Here is a 16,475-nt window from a genome sequence, read left to right on the forward strand (position 1 = left end):
TTTTTATTTGTGTCAGATGGTTTTTGGTTTAACTTCTGCCTATATGCAGCGTTGGCATATTGTATGGTGATTGCATACGCTTCCTCCAGACTTTTAGGTCTGTAGCTTCGCACGTGCATAGACAATTCCTCTGTGAGCCCATCTATGAATCTAGTGAGAGTCATAAGGCTCACTAGATTATTTATTGCTCTTGTAGAGTTGTTATAATCATCCATTGTCGCTGCTGTGGATTTAATAGCAGTGTCTATGGTTTTGATTCGGTTGTAGTATTCAGTGATGGATTTTTTTCCTTGGTTTATATAAAACAACGATTGGATATGAGATGTCAAATCTCTCCTATCGCCGTATGAATTTAGAATAATTTCTTTGATTTCTGCCCAACTGTTCGGGTTGCCGGCAGCAATCAAAATTTCTTTGGCCTCTCCCACGATTTTATTCTTTACCGCTCTGACCAATTGGCTGTAGACCGGATCATCTCTGTATCTTTCAAAAAGATGCAGGGTGTTTTCGGCGTCTTCAAGCCATGCGTTTGTTTCCCGTTTGTTTCCGGAGAATGTTGGTAAATTCTTAATAGGATCCGGAGTTCTAAACTGCATAAACGGATCCTCCGCTTTTGCTTTAAGTGTTCTCAATTGCCCAATCAGTTCGTTCTGATTGTGAGTTAGGCTCCTTATGTGTTGGAGTAACCCTTGAATTGTTATTTCTTGTTGCGGAATTGGTGCATGATCATCCAATTCCGGGGCCAGAAGTTCCGGAGAAATCATTTGCTCCCGCTCGGCCATTTTAATAAATTTGTTTTTTCAAAAGAGTTTGTTCTTTTTTTTTTTTGGCAGACTTATCTCACTTCTTAACTAGGCGAACCTAGCCAGAATTTTCACCTGCCCCCGGGCTTCTGAATGCCAAAGGGGGACTAGGCTCTGCGGAATGCACATATCTGCATGCTCATGCTGTTTCAGTCCTGACCGAGAAATTGTCGGACAATCGCGCAGGTGCTAAGGATGACCGACTTTTGGATGCCGGCCAATTCCTTCTCCATGTTCAACACCTTTAGCGCTTCCAGAAGTGTCTTCGGGACAATTCCAGTTCCAGAGAGAACGACTGGAACAATTCTTGGGACCTCCCTTAGCCCCCACAGTTCCTTGAGCTCCACGGCCAATGGTCGGTACTTGCAGATTTTGCGACCGTGGGTCTCCTCCAGATTCTGGTTCAGTGGAATAGCGACATCGATGATGGTGACTTTGCGGTCGCTCTTGTCGTAAACCATTATATCTGGGCGGTTGTGGTGGATCGAGAGGTCGGTCAGAACAGTGCGATCCCAGTACAGCTTGAAACGGTCATTTTCCAGGACAGGTGCAGGCAGGTACCGGTAGTTTGGTACGTTGTCTTCCAGTAGAGCACATTGGAGCGCCAGTTGTCGATGAACAATACGGGCCACGTTGTTGTGGCGCTCGGTGTAGGCTGCGTTGGCCAAAACGGGACAGCCTCCCATAATGTGCTCTATGTTTTCACCTGGTTGATGGCACATCCGGCAAATGTCATCAACGTCTTGATGCCAGACGTACCGCCTGCAGTTTCTCGTCGGCATTATCCTGTCCTGGATGGCTATCATGTCGGCTTCTACTACTGAAGAGAGTTCACCACGCGTTAGCCACAGATTAGATGCGGCCTTGTCGACGTGTGGCCGGTCCAGTTGATGGGGGTGGGCACCATGCACTGCCTTCTGCTTCCAAGCTGCAATCTTCTCCTCCACTGTCTGCAGATTGCAGTTGAGTTGGTACTCCGCTTGCGCCAAGTGCAGAGCGCTGTATCCTCTGTCGGCGGCGCAGATAGCCCGGTATAGCGCGTTTTGGTTGGCGCGTTCTGCGAAGTACTCGCGCAGTTGTCGTACCTGGGCAACACACAGTGCAGATATGTCGACTATTCCAAGTCCCCCTTCTTTGCGTGGCAGTGAAACTCTCTCCAGTGCCGATTGAGGATGGTGCATTCCGGCCTCTTTGAATGCTTTCCTCATCCTCCTCTCAAGGTCCTCTAGGTCAGTTTTGCTCCATTTGACTACACCAAAACTGAAGGTCAGCAGGGGAACCGCGAATGTGTTGATCGCGCGTACCTTGTTCCCCGCGTTGAGGAAAGTCCTCAGGACACAGTTCACTCGACTCAAGAACTTGTCTCGCAGCTCCGTCTTGATGTCGGAGTGGCGAATCCCGGTGAGCTGTCGGAATCCAAGATATTTATAGGATTCGCCACGAACCATGTCTCTTATGAACTCGCCGTCATAGACCTCGTAACCTCCGGATTCGGTAAGCTGCCCTTTCAGCAGATGGACACAGCGGCACTTGTCGAGGCCGAACTCCATGCAGATGTCCCTGCTTATGTCTTCGACAACCCGGATAGCTACACCTAGACGCTGACGTGAATCAGCGTAGACCTTGAGATCATCCATGTAGAAGGTATGGGTCACTTCTTCGTGGGCGCCGTCGCCATACCTTATTTTATAGCCATGACCGTTTCTATTGAGCGTCCTACTGAGGGGGTTCAGTGCCAGACAAAACCAAAGCGGGCTGAAAGAGTCGCCTTGGAATATCCCCCTCTTTATCTGCAGCGTTCTAGACTGCAACACATTTTCCCCATCACTGAGGTGCAGAGACGTGCTCCACTGCCTCATCGCATGCTGCAGGAACCTAACGACGACGGGATCAATCTTGTATAGCTCCAATACCCGGACGAGAAACGAGTGAGGTATGGAGTCATAAGCCTTCCTGTAATCGATGTAGGCCATACTTAGGTTCCGCTGGTTATATACCGCCTGGCCGACTATGGCTGCGTCGATGATGGCCTGGTCTTTGCAGCCATGCGTATTTTTCCTGCATCCTTTCTGCTCTTCTGCGATGATATGGTGTTGTTCGCAGTGGGTAGAAACTTTGGCGGTTATGATGCTGCTTAATATCTTGTACAGACTCGATAGGCACGTTATCGGCCTGTACTTTGATGGGTTCAATGTGTTGCTGTCTTTCGGGAGGAGGAATGTGACGCCACGGGTGGCGAATTCAGGGAGGTTGTGTGGGTCACGTAGCACCTTGTTGAAGCACTCAGCTATCTTTTGATGTGCGACGGTCAGCTTCTTGTGCCAGAAGTTCTGAACACCATCGGGGCCCGGTGCTGCCCAGTTCCTCAGGTACCGCGAGGCTTCGCGGACATCGTTCTCTTCGACGATGATAGCTGGCATCTCTCCAATTTCACCACAACTCTCCTCCTCCCGTCTTAACCACATTTGCCCGTCGCGATGTTGTACTGGGGTCTCCCAAATACCAGCCCAGAAGTTCGTCACATCGCTAATATCTGGCAAACCTTCGCGGTAGTCGGGCTTCTCGTCGCTAATGTGGTCGTAGAACGCTTTTTCGTTATCTCTGAACATCCGATTTTGTTCCTGGCGCTTTGCAGAGTCAGAGTAACGTTTCAGCCGTTTAGTTAGGACGCTCAATTGCTGTACCAGTGTGTCGAGTTTTTCCGTCAGCTGGTGAGCTCCCAGCTGGCGAAGTTCAGTAGGCCGCACGATCACAGCAACTTGGCGACATAATTTCGCCGATCTGTTGCCTCTTTTGTACGCCATCAGTCTTCCAATTGCGGCGCGCTTGTTTAGGATCCGTTGCTCCAATCTCCTTCGCCATGGAGGCTCACGCCTTTCACGGAGATGTTGGAGCAGTCCGCCTCTTGGCCTAATACGGTATCCTAAACTTTTGGCGGTCGCCACAGCAGCACAGTAAACTTTCAGTTGCAGCTCCTCCATGTTCTCAGCATCAACCAAGTGCAGCGGAAGAATGTGCTCGTTCATGAGCTTTACTGCACTTGTCAGCCTGCGGGAATGCTGCAACTTCGGGATCCTGGGGCGCGACAATGGGTCTGTGTCGCGGAACTGTGAGATCGCCTCGTCGTAGTGGAAGACCAGATCGCGTAGTAGTTGTTGATCTGGCTGTGGGTCTTCCGGCTCATGGGGTTGTTGTACTGTGGCCTCCACTGGTGCTGATTCGCGTGCCCCACTCGCGAATGAATTGCTCAGCCGTACTGAACTTCGTCTCGACACATCGCTTGCTCTGTTGTTCCTGGAGCTTATTTCTCTCTGCACCTGCTGCTTGATCTCGTCGATTTGCGTTTGGGAGAGCATGTTGTTGCGTACTATCGCTCTACGCCTCGCGTTCATCGCGTTCTGATCAAGCCTCCCGACGAACTCTGGATACGCTTCCTCGAACATTGTTAGAATTCGAGGGCGACCGCTCATGTCCGTCTCCAAAGCAGTGCAGATGTAATAGGCGCGGATCACGAATTCGTTCATTTCGTGTGTCCACATGATCCGGCGCCTAGTGGTACCCACGAGTGTGGACGACTGCCGTCTGGCAGTCGCAACACGTCTCGTAGGCGCAGCGTTTCTTGGGTGATGTCGATGGCTGCTGTTTCCGTGTGGCGGTAGCTCTTCGGGTTGAACCCGGCTGGTGGCCCGCTCTTGCACATCGCCCTCCAGCCGCTGGCCGCTCGCTCTTACGCCCGTTCCAGGACCAGCTCCAGTTCGGGGACCCTCCTCGGGTGATCGCATTCTAATTACTCTTCGTGAACGTAGCTCCATTTTCTGGGTGTATCTCCTTTGCCCGGGAGACAGCGGGTTGGCAAGGCCTCCATGACCCGGGAGGCCTTCCCCGGGAGAGATATAGCGCTCTGACTCGCTCGCACCCCCTCACTTAGCCACTTTCGACACCCGTTCTCGGAGCCAAGACCAGGTGTGTGTTTCCAGTTCACGCCCGATCTAAAAATGTCGTCATATGATCTTCGTGGAGGCGTGAGATAGGAACATTTGAGACCAACAGGCAGGCTCCTACCCTATGTTGATCCCCATTTGAGAACCTGGCGACCGTGACAGGACTCGAACTTTTTTTTTTTAGGCAGACTTATCTCACTTCTTAACTAGGCGAACCTAGCCAGAATTTTCACCTGCCCCCGGGCTTCTGAATGCCAAAGGGGGACTAGGCTCTGCGGAATGCACGTATCTGCATGCTCGTGCTGTTTCAGTCCTGACCGAGAAATTGTCGGACAATCGCGCAGGTGCTAAGGATGACCGACTTTTGGATGCCGGCCAATTCCTTCTCGATGTTCAACACCTTTAGCGCTTCCAGAAGTGTCTTCGGGATAATTCCAGTTCCAGAGAGAACGACTGGAACAATTCTTGGGACCTCCCTTAGCCCCCACAGTTCCTTGAGCTCCACGGCCAATGGTCGGTACTTGCAGATTTTGCGACCGTGGGTCTCCTCCAGATTCTGGTTCAGTGGAATAGCGACATCGATGATGGTGACTTTGCGGTCGCTCTTGTCGTAAACCATTATATCTGGCCGGTTGTGGTGGATCGAGAGGTCGGTCAGAACAGTGCGATCCCAGTACAGCTTGAAACGGTCATTTTCCAGGACAGGTGCAGGCAGGTACCGGTAGTTTGGTACGTTGTCTTCCAGTAGAGCACATTGGAGCGCCAGTTGTCGATGAACAATACGGGCCACGTTGTTGTGGCGCTCGGTGTAGGCTGCGTTGGCCAAAACGGGACAGCCTCCCATAATGTGCTCTATGTTTTCACCTGGTTGATGGCACATCCGGCAAATGTCATCAACGTCTTGATGCCAGACGTACCGCCTGCAGTTTCTCGTCGGCATTATCCTGTCCTGGATGGCTATCATGTCGGCTTCTACTACTGAAGAGAGTTCACCACGCGTTAGCCACAGATTAGATGCGGCCTTGTCGACGTGTGGCCGATCCAGTTGATGGGGGTGGGCACCATGCACTGCCTTCTGCTTCCAAGCTGCAATCTTCTCCTCCACTGTCTGCAGATTGCAGTTGAGTTGGTACTCCGCTTGCGCCAAGTGCAGAGCGCTGTATCCTCTGTCGGCGGCGCAGACAGCCCGGTATAGCGCGTTTTGGTTGGCGCGTTCTGCGAAGTACTCGCGCAGTTGTCGTACCTGGGCAACACACAGTGCAGAAATGTCGACGATTCCAAGTCCCCCTTCTTTGCGTGGTAGTGAAACTCTCTCCAGTGCCGATTGAGGATGGTGCATTCCGGCCTCTTTGAATGCTTTCCTCATCCTCCTCTCAAGGTCCTCTAGGTCAGTTTTGCTCCATTTGACTACACCAAAACTGAAGGTCAGCAGGGGAACCGCGAATGTGTTGATCGCGCGTACCTTGTTCCCCGCGTTGAGGAAAGTCCTCAGGACACAGTTCACTCGACTCAAGAACTTGTCTCGCAGCTCCGTCTTGATGTCGGAGTGGCGAATCCCGGTGAGCTGTCGGAATCCAAGATATTTATAGGATTCGCCACGAACCATGTCTCTTATAAACTCGCCGTCATAGACCTCGTAGCCTCCGGATTCGGTAAGTTGTCCTTTCAGCAGGTGGACACAGCGACACTTGTCGAGGCCGAACTCCATACAGATGTCCCTGCTTATGTCTTCGACAACCCGGATAGCTACACCTAGACGCTGACGTGAATCAGCGTAGACCTTGAGATCGTCCATGTAAAAGGTATGGGTCACTTCTTCGTGGGCGCCGTCGCCATACCTTATTTTATAGCCATGACCGTTTCTATTGAGCGTCCTACTGAGGGGGTTCAGTGCCAGACAAAACCAAAGCGGGCTGAAAGAGTCGCCTTGGAATATCCCCCTCTTTATCTGCAGCGTTCTAGACTGCAACACATTTTCCCCATCACTAAGGTGCAGAGACGTGCTCCACTGCCTCATCGCATGCTGCAGGAACCTAACGACGACGGGATCAATTTTGTAGAGCTCCAATACCCGGACGAGAAACGAGTGAGGTATGGAGTCATAAGCCTTCCTGTAATCGATATAGGCCATGCTTAGGTTCCGCTGATTATAAACCGCCTGGCCGACTATGGTTGCGTCGATGATGGCCTGGTCTTTGCAGCCATGCGTATTTTTTCTGCATCCTTTCTGCTCTTCTGCGATGATATGGTGTTGTTCGCAGTGGGCAGAAACTTTGGCGGTTATGATGCTGCTTAATATCTTGTACAGACTCGATAGGCACGTTATCGGCCTGTACTTTGATGGGTTCAATGTGTTGCTGTCTTTCGGGAGGAGGAATGTGACGCCACGGGTGGCGAATTCAGGGAGGTTGTGTGGGTCACGTAGCACCTTGTTGAAGCACTCAGCTATCTTTTGATGTGCGACGGTCAGCTTCTTGTGCCAGAAGTTCTGAACACCATCGGGGCCCGGTGCTGCCCAGTTCCTCAGGTACCGCGAGGCTTCGCGGACATCGTTCTCTTCGACGATGATAGCTGGCATCTCTCCAATTTCACCACAACTCTCCTCCTCCCGTCTTAACCACATTTGCCCGTCGCGATGTTGTACTGGGGTCTCCCAAATACCAGCCCAGAAGTTCGTCACATCGCTAATATCTGGCAAACCTTCGCGGTAGTCGGGCTTCTCGTCGCTAATGTGGTCGTAGAACGCTTTTTCGTTATCTCTGAACATCCGATTTTGTTCCTGGCGCTTTGCAGAGTCAGAGTAACGTTTCAGCCGTTTAGTTAGGACGCTCAACTGCTGTACCAGTGTGTCGAGTTTTTCCGTCAGCTGGTGAGCTCCCAGCTGGCGAAGTTCAGTAGGCCGCACGATCACAGCAACTTGGCGACATAATTTCGCCGATCTGCTGCCTCTTTTGTACGCCATCAGTCTTCCAATTGCGGCGCGCTTGTTTAGGATCCGTTGCTCCAATCTCCTTCGCCATGGAGGCTCACGCCTTTCACGGAGATGTTGGAGCAGTCCGCCTCTTGGCCTAATACGGTATCCTAAACTTTTGGCGGTCGCCACAGCAGCACAGTAAACTTTCAGTTGCAGCTCCTCCATGTTCTCAGCATCAACCAAGTGCAGCGGAAGAACGTGCTCGTTCATGAGCTTTACTGCACTTGTCAGCCTGCGGGAATGCTGCAACTTCGGGATCCTGGGGCGCGACAATGGGTCTGTGTCGCGGAACTGTGAGATCGCCTCGTCGTAGTGGAAGACCAGATCGCGTAGTAGTTGTTGATCTGGCTGTGGGTCTTCCGGCTCAGGGGGTTGTAGTACTGTGGCCTCCACTGGTGCTGATTCGCGTGCCCCACTCGCGAATGAATTGCTCAGCCGTACTGAACTTCGTCTCGACACATCGCTTGCTCTGTTGTTCCTGGAGCTTATTTCTCTCTGCACCTGCTGCTTGATCTCGTCGATTTGCGTTTGGGAGAGCATGTTGTTGCGTACTATCGCTCTACGCCTCGCGTTCATCGCGTTCTGATCAAGCCTCCCGACGAACTCTGGATACGCTTCCTCGAACATTGTTAGTATTCGAGGGCGACCGCTCATGTCCGTCTCCAAAGCAGTGCAGATGTAATAGGCGCGGATCACGAATTCATTCATTTCGTGTGTCCACATGATCCGGCGCCTAGTGGTACCCACAAGTGTGGACGACTGTCGTCTGGCAGTCGCAACACGTCTCGTAGGCGCAGCGTTTCTTGGGTGATGTCGATGGCTGCTGTTTCCGTGTGGCGGTAGCTCTTCGGGTTGAACCCGGCTGGTGGCCCGCTCTTGCACATCGCCCTCCAGCCGCTGGCCGCTCGCTCTTACGCCCGTTCCAGGACCAGCTCCAGTTCGGGGACCCTCCTCGGGTGATCGCATTCTAATTATTCTTCGTGATCGCAGCTCCATTTTATTGGGTGTATCTCCTTTGCCCGGGAGACAGCGGGTTGGCAAGGCCTCCATGACCCGGGAGGCCTTCCCCGGGAGAGATATAGCGCTCTGACTCGCTCGCACCCCCTCACTTAGCCACTTTCGACACCCGTTCTCGGAGCCAAGACCAGGTGTGTGTTTCCAGTTCACGCCCGATCTAAAAATGTCGTCATATGATCTTCGTGGAGGCGTGAGATAGGAACATTTGAGACCAACAGGCAGGCTCCTACCCTATGTTGATCCCCATTTGAGAACCTAGGGTAGGGTTTTTTTTTTGGCAGACTTATCTCACTTCTTAACTAGGCGAACCTAGCCAGAATTTTCACCTGCCCCCGGGCTTCTGAATGCCAAAGGGGGACTAGGCTCTGCGGAATGCACGTATCTGCATGCTCGTGCTGTTTTAGTCCTGACCGAGGAATTGTCGGACAATCGCGCAGGTGCTAAGGATGACCGACTTTTGGATGCCGGCCAATTCCTTCTCGATGTTCAACACCTTTAGCGCTTCCAGAAGTGTCTTCGGGATAATTCCAGTTCCAGAGAGAACGACTGGAACAATTCTTGGGACCTCCCTTAGCCCCCACAGTTCCTTGAGCTCCACGGCCAATGGTCGGTACTTGCAGATTTTGCGACCGTGGGTCTCCTCCAGATTCTGGTTCAGTGGAATAGCGACATCGATGATGGTGACTTTGCGGTCGCTCTTGTCGTAAACCATTATATCTGGGCGGTTGTGGTGGATCGAGAGGTCGGTCAGAACAGTGCGATCCCAGTACAGCTTGAAACGGTCATTTTCCAGGACAGGTGCAGGCAGGTACCGGTAGTTTGGTACGTTGTCTTCCAGTAGAGCACATTGGAGCGCCAGTTGTCGATGAACAATACGGGCCACGTTGTTGTGGCGCTCGGTGTAGGCTGCGTTGGCCAAAACGGGACAGCCTCCCATAATGTGCTCTATGTTTTCACCTGGTTGATGGCACATCCGGCAAATGTCATCAACGTCTTGATGCCAGACGTACCGCCTGCAGTTTCTCGTCGGCATTATCCTGTCCTGGATGGCTATCATGTCGGCTTCTACTACTGAAGAGAGTTCACCACGCGTTAGCCACAGATTAGATGCGGCCTTGTCGACGTGTGGCCGGTCCAGTTGATGGGGGTGGGCACCATGCACTGCCTTCTGCTTCCAAGCTGCAATCTTCTCCTCCACTGTCTGCAGATTGCAGTTGAGTTGGTACTCCGCTTGCGCCAAGTGCAGAGCGCTGTATCCTCTGTCGGCGGCGCAGACAGCCCGGTATAGCGCGTTTTGGTTGGCGCGTTCTGCGAAGTACTCGCGCAGTTGTCGTACCTGGGCAACACACAGTGCGGAAATGTCGACGATTCCAAGTCCCCCTTCTTTGCGTGGTAGTGAAACTCTCTCCAGTGCCGATTGAGGATGGTGCATTCCGGCCTCTTTGGATGCTTTCCTCATCCTCCTCTCAAGGTCCTCTAGGTCAGTTTTGCTCCATTTGACTACACCAAAACTGAAGGTCAGCAGGGGAACCGCGAATGTGTTGATCGCGCGTACCTTGTTCCCCGCGTTGAGGAAAGTCCTCAGGACACAGTTCACTCGACTCAAGAACTTGTCTCGCAGCTCCGTCTTGATGTCGGAGTGGCGAATCCCGGTGAGCTGTCGGAATCCAAGATATTTATAGGATTCGCCACGAACCATGTCTCTTATAAACTCGCCGTCATAGACCTCGTAGCCTCCGGATTCGGTAAGTTGTCCTTTCAGCAGGTGGACACAGCGACACTTGTCGAGGCCGAACTCCATACAGATGTCCCTGCTTATGTCTTCGACAACCCGGATAGCTACACCTAGACGCTGACGTGAATCAGCGTAGACCTTGAGATCGTCCATGTAAAAGGTATGGGTCACTTCTTCGTGGGCGCCGTCGCCATACCTTATTTTATAGCCATGACCGTTTCTATTGAGCGTCCTACTGAGGGGGTTCAGTGCCAGACAAAACCAAAGCGGGCTGAAAGAGTCGCCTTGGAATATCCCCCTCTTTATCTGCAGCGTTCTAGACTGCAACACATTTTCCCCATCACTGAGGTGCAGAGACGTACTCCACTGCCTCATCGCATGCTGCAGGAACCTAACGACGACGGGATCAATTTTGTAGAGCTCCAATACCCGGACGAGAAACGAGTGAGGTATGGAGTCATAAGCCTTCCTGTAATCGATGTAGGCCATACTTAGGTTCCGCTGGTTATATACCGCCTGGCCGACTATGGCTGCGTCGATGATGGCCTGGTCTTTGCAGCCATGCGTATTTTTCCTGCATCCTTTCTGCTCTTCTGCGATGATGTGATGCTGTTCGCAGTGAGCAGAAACTTTGGCGGTAATTATGCTGCTGCCTGGTTCTCAAATGGGGATCAACACTAGGGTAGGAGCCTACCTGTTGGTCTCAAATGTTCCTATCTCACGCCTCCACGAAGATCATATGACGACATTTTTAGATCGGGCGTGAACTGGAAACACACACCTGGTCTTGGCTCCGAGAACGGGTGTCGAAAGTGGCTAAGTGAGGGGGTGCGAGCGAGTCAGAGCGCTATATCTCTCCCGGGGAAGGCCTCCCGGGTCATGGAGGCCTTGCCAACCCGCTGTCTCCCGGGCAAAGGAGATACACCCAGAAAATGGAGCTACGTTCACGAAGAATACTCAGAATGCGATCGCCCGAGGAGGGTCCCCGAACTGGAGCTGGTCCTGGAACGGGCGTAAGAGCGAGCGGCCAGCGGCTGGAGGGCGATGTGCAAGAGCGGGCCACCAGCCGGGTTCAACCCGAAGAGCTACCGCCACACGGAAACAGCAGCCATCGACATCACCAACGAAACGCTGCGCCTACGAGGCGTGTTGCGACTGTCAGACGACAGTCGTCCACACTTGTGGGTACTACTAGGCGACGGATCATGTGGACACATGAAATGAATGAATTCGTGATCCGCGCCTATTACATCTGCACTGCTTTGGAGACGGACATGAGCGGTCGCCCTCGAATACTCGCAATGTTCGAGGAAGCGTATCCAGAGTTCGTCGGGAGGCTTGACCAAAACGCGATGAACGCGAGGCGTAGAGCGATTGTACGCAACAATATGCTCTCCCAAACGCAAGTCGACGAGATCAAGCAGCAGGTGCAGAGAGAACTAAGCTCCAGAACAAGCAGAGCAAGCGATGTGTCGAGACGAAGTTCAGTACGGCTGAGCAATTCATTCGCGAGTGGGGCACGCGAATCAGCACCAGTGGAGGCCACAGTACAACAACCCCCTGAGCCGGAAGATCCACAGCCAGATCAACAACTACTACGCGATCTGGTCTTCCATTACGACGAGGCGATCTCACAGTTCCGCGACACGGACCCTTTGTCGCGCCCCAGGATCCCGAAGTTGCAGCATTCCCGCAGGCTGACAAGTGCAGTAAAGCTCATGAACGAGCACGTTCTTCCGCTGCACTTGGTTGATGCTGAGAACATGGAGGAGCTGCAACTGAAAGTTTACTGTGCTGCTGTGGCGACCGCCAAAAGTTTAGGATACCGTATTAGGCCAAGAGGCGGACTGCTCCAACATCTCCGTGAAAGGCGTGAGCCTCCATGGCGAAGGAGATTGGAGCAACGGATCCTAAACAAGCGCGCCGCAATTGGAAGACTGATGGCGTACAAAAGAGGCAGCAGATCGGCGAAATTATGTCGCCAAGTTGCTGTGATCGTGCGGCCTACTGAACTTCGCCAGCTGGGAGCTCACCAGCTGACGGAAAAACTCGACACACTGGTACAGCAATTGAGCGTCCTAACTAAACGGCTGAAACGTTACTCTGACTCTGCAAAGCGCCAGGAACAAAATCGGATGTTCAGAGATAACGAAAAAGCGTTCTACGACCACATTAGCGACGAGAAGCCCGACTACCGCGAAGGTTTGCCAGATATTAGCGATGTGACGAACTTCTGGGCTGGTATTTGGGAGACCCCAGTAGAACATCGCGACGGGCAAATGTGGTTAAGACGGGAGGAGGAGAGTTGTGGTGAAATTGGAGAGATGCCAGCTATCATCGTCGGAGAGAACGATGTCCGCGAAGCCTCGCGGTACCTGAGGAACTGGGCAGCACCGGGCCCCGATGGTGTCCAGAACTTTTGGCACAAGAAGCTGACCGTCGCACATCCAAAGATAGCTGAGTGCTTCAACAAGGTGCTACGCGACCCACACAACCTTCCTGAATTCGCCACCCGTGGCGTCACCTTCCTCCTCCCGAAAGACAGCAACACATTGAACCCATCAAAGTACAGACCGATAACGTGCCTATCGAGTCTGTACAAAATACTGAGCAGCATAATTACCGCCAAAGTTTCTGCTCACTGCGAACAGCATCACATCATCGCAGAAGAGCAGAAAGGATGCAGGAAAAATACGCATGGCTGCAAAGACCAGGCCATCATCGACGCAGCCATAGTCGGCCAGGCGGTATATAACCAGCGGAACCTAAGTATGGCCTACATCGATTACAGGAAGGCTTATGACTCCATACCTCACTCGTTTCTCGTCCGGGTATTGGAGCTCTACAAAATTGATCCCGTCGTCGTTAGGTTCCTGCAGCATGCGATGAGGCAGTGGAGTACGTCTCTGCACCTCAGTGATGGGGAAAATGTGTTGCAGTCTAGAACGCTGCAGATAAAGAGGGGGATATTCCAAGGCGACTCTTTCAGCCCGCTTTGGTTTTGTCTGGCACTGAACCCCCTCAGTAGGACGCTCAATAGAAACGGTCATGGCTATAAAATAAGGTATGGCGACGGCGCCCACGAAGAAGTGACCCATACCTTTTACATGGACGATCTCAAGGTCTACGCTGATTCACGTCAGCGTCTAGGTGTAGCTATCCGGGTTGTCGAAGACATAAGCAGGGACATCTGTATGGAGTTCGGCCTCGACAAGTGTCGCTGTGTCCACCTGCTGAAAGGACAACTTACCGAATCCGGAGGCTACGAGGTCTATGACGGCGAGTTTATAAGAGACATGGTTCGTGGCGAATCCTATAAATATCTTGGATTCCGACAGCTCACCGGGATTCGCCACTCCGACATCAAGACGGAGCTGCGAGACAAGTTCTTGAGTCGAGTGAACTGTGTCCTGAGGACTTTCCTCAACGCGGGGAACAAGGTACGCGCGATCAACACATTCGCGGTTCCCCTGCTGACCTTCAGTTTTGGTGTAGTCAAATGGAGCAAAACTGACCTAGAGGACCTTGAGAGGAGGATGAGGAAAGCATCCAAAGAGGCCGGAATGCACCATCCTCAATCGGCACTGGAGAGAGTTTCACTACCACGCAAAGAAGGGGGACTTGGAATCGTCGACATTTCCGCACTGTGTGTTGCCCAGGTACGACAACTGCGCGAGTACTTCGCAGAACGCGCCAACCAAAACGCGCTATACCGGGCTGTCTGCGCCGCCGACAGAGGATACAGCGCTCTGCACTTGGCGCAAGCGGAGTACCAACTCAACTGCAATCTGCAGACAGTGGAGGAGAAGATTGCAGCTTGGAAGCAGAAGGCAGTGCATGGTGCCCACCCCCATCAACTGGACCGGCCACACGTCGACAAGGCCGCATCTAATCTGTGGCTAACGCGTGGTGAACTCTCTTCAGTAGTAGAAGCCGACATGATAGCCATCCAGGACAGGATAATGCCGACGAGAAACTGCAGGCGGTACGTCTGGCATCAAGACGTTGATGACATTTGCCGGATGTGCCATCAACCAGGTGAAAACATAGAGCACATTATGGGAGGCTGTCCCGTTTTGGCCAACGCAGCCTACACCGAGCGCCACAACAACGTGGCCCGTATTGTTCATCGACAACTGGCGCTCCAATGTGCTCTACTGGAAGACAACGTACCAAACTACCGGTACCTGCCTGCACCTGTCCTGGAAAATGACCGTTTCAAGCTGTACTGGGATCGCACTGTTCTGACCGACCTCTCGATCCACCACAACCGCCCAGATATAATGGTTTACGACAAGAGCGACCGCAAAGTCACCATCATCGATGTCGCTATTCCACTGAACCAGAATCTGGAGGAGACCCACGGTCGCAAAATCTGCAAGTACCGACCATTGGCCGTGGAGCTCAAGGAACTGTGGGGGCTAAGGGAGGTCCCAAGAATTGTTCCAGTCGTTCTCTCTGGAACTGGAATTATCCCGAAGACACTTCTGGAAGCGCTAAAGGTGTTGAACATCGAGAAGGAATTGGCCGGCATCCAAAAGTCGGTCATCCTTAGCACCTGCGCGATTGTCCGACAATTCCTCGGTCAGGACTAAAACAGCACGAGCATGCAGATACGTGCATTCCGCAGAGCCTAGTCCCCCTTTGGCATTCAGAAGCCCGGGGGCAGGTGAAAATTCTGGCTAGGTTCGCCTAGTTAAGAAGTGAGATAAGTCTGCCAAAAAAATTATGCTGCTATGCTCTGTTGTTCCTGGAGCTTATTTCTCTCTGCACCTGCTGCTTGATCTCGTCGATTTGCGTTTGGGAGAGCATGTTGTTGCGTACTATCGCTCTACGCCTCGCGTTCATCGCGTTCTGATCAAGCCTCCCGACGAACTCTGGATACGCTTCCTCGAACATTGTTAGTATTCGAGGGCGACCGCTCATGTCCGTCTCCAAAGCAGTGCAGATGTAATAGGCGCGGATCACGAATTCATTCATTTCGTGTGTCCACATGATCCGGCGCCTAGTGGTACCCACAAGTGTGGACGACTGTCGTCTGGCATGCTGCTATGCTGCTATGCTGCTTTTTTTTTTTTTTTTTTTTTTTTTTTTTTTTTTTTAAAATCTTACGTACTTTATACGCGCGAGAAAATGTGTTGTTCTACACTTCACTTGTTAATGAATTAGTTATTCACTTTGTGATATATCAAGTGTCCGCTTACCACTGGTGGGGGCTCGCACTTCTGAATTAGTATTTTGTTGTGTTAGGTTTAGATAATTGTTCGTGTTTACTTACAGGAAGATTACTGCTTTCATCTCCTGGAGTCTGGGTAGGTTGAATCGGTTTCCTCGTAGATCGTTCGTTCCAGGTGGCGGGATTAGTTTTCCTAACGGCAGCGAGTCCTTGATTTTCGCTCAGGGGGTCCTCTCGCTTGTTCGTTTGGTTTCTTCAGTAGATGTAAACTTCTCCTCTTTAACTCGGTGGCGGTGCTTCCAGATATCCGCTCTATAAACACTACTCACTTCGTTGTACCACTTGGCCAATGACTGCGCCAATAATGCCGTGACTTAACTCGCGGTTTAAAAAAAACTTTTATTTAATTTCTAATTACCCTTTTTATTCGTTTATAACACTTTACATTCGGTTCATAAACCTTTATGCCCGTATTCAACTCGGCTACGCTCAAGACTAAATTCTATAGTCGTATTACAAGGCTTAAATAGACTACATCTGCTGATCTCATTATTTCCGTCGGTGGTTCGAACCTGATCGAACCTTTGTTCGCGTCGTTCGATTGATTTCCGCGGCGTCGGCAAATGTTGGTTTACACGCGCGGTGTAACTTTGACGCCTCTGTCTGTTGCTATGGGTCTCGGCTGGGCTTTTGCTGACGTCTTGACTTCTGGGACGCCTTGGTCGGTCGGTTGTGGTGTAACGTGTATATGGAAGAAACAAAACAATGTTGAAAGTACTCACGGTTGCATGATAATTTGAACCAAAATTCTCATGAAATCAATCAACTG

The sequence above is a fragment of the Toxorhynchites rutilus genome, chromosome 3 (assembly GCF_029784135.1).
Source record: "Toxorhynchites rutilus septentrionalis strain SRP chromosome 3, ASM2978413v1, whole genome shotgun sequence".
Classification (NCBI taxonomy): Eukaryota; Metazoa; Arthropoda; class Insecta; order Diptera; family Culicidae; genus Toxorhynchites; species Toxorhynchites rutilus.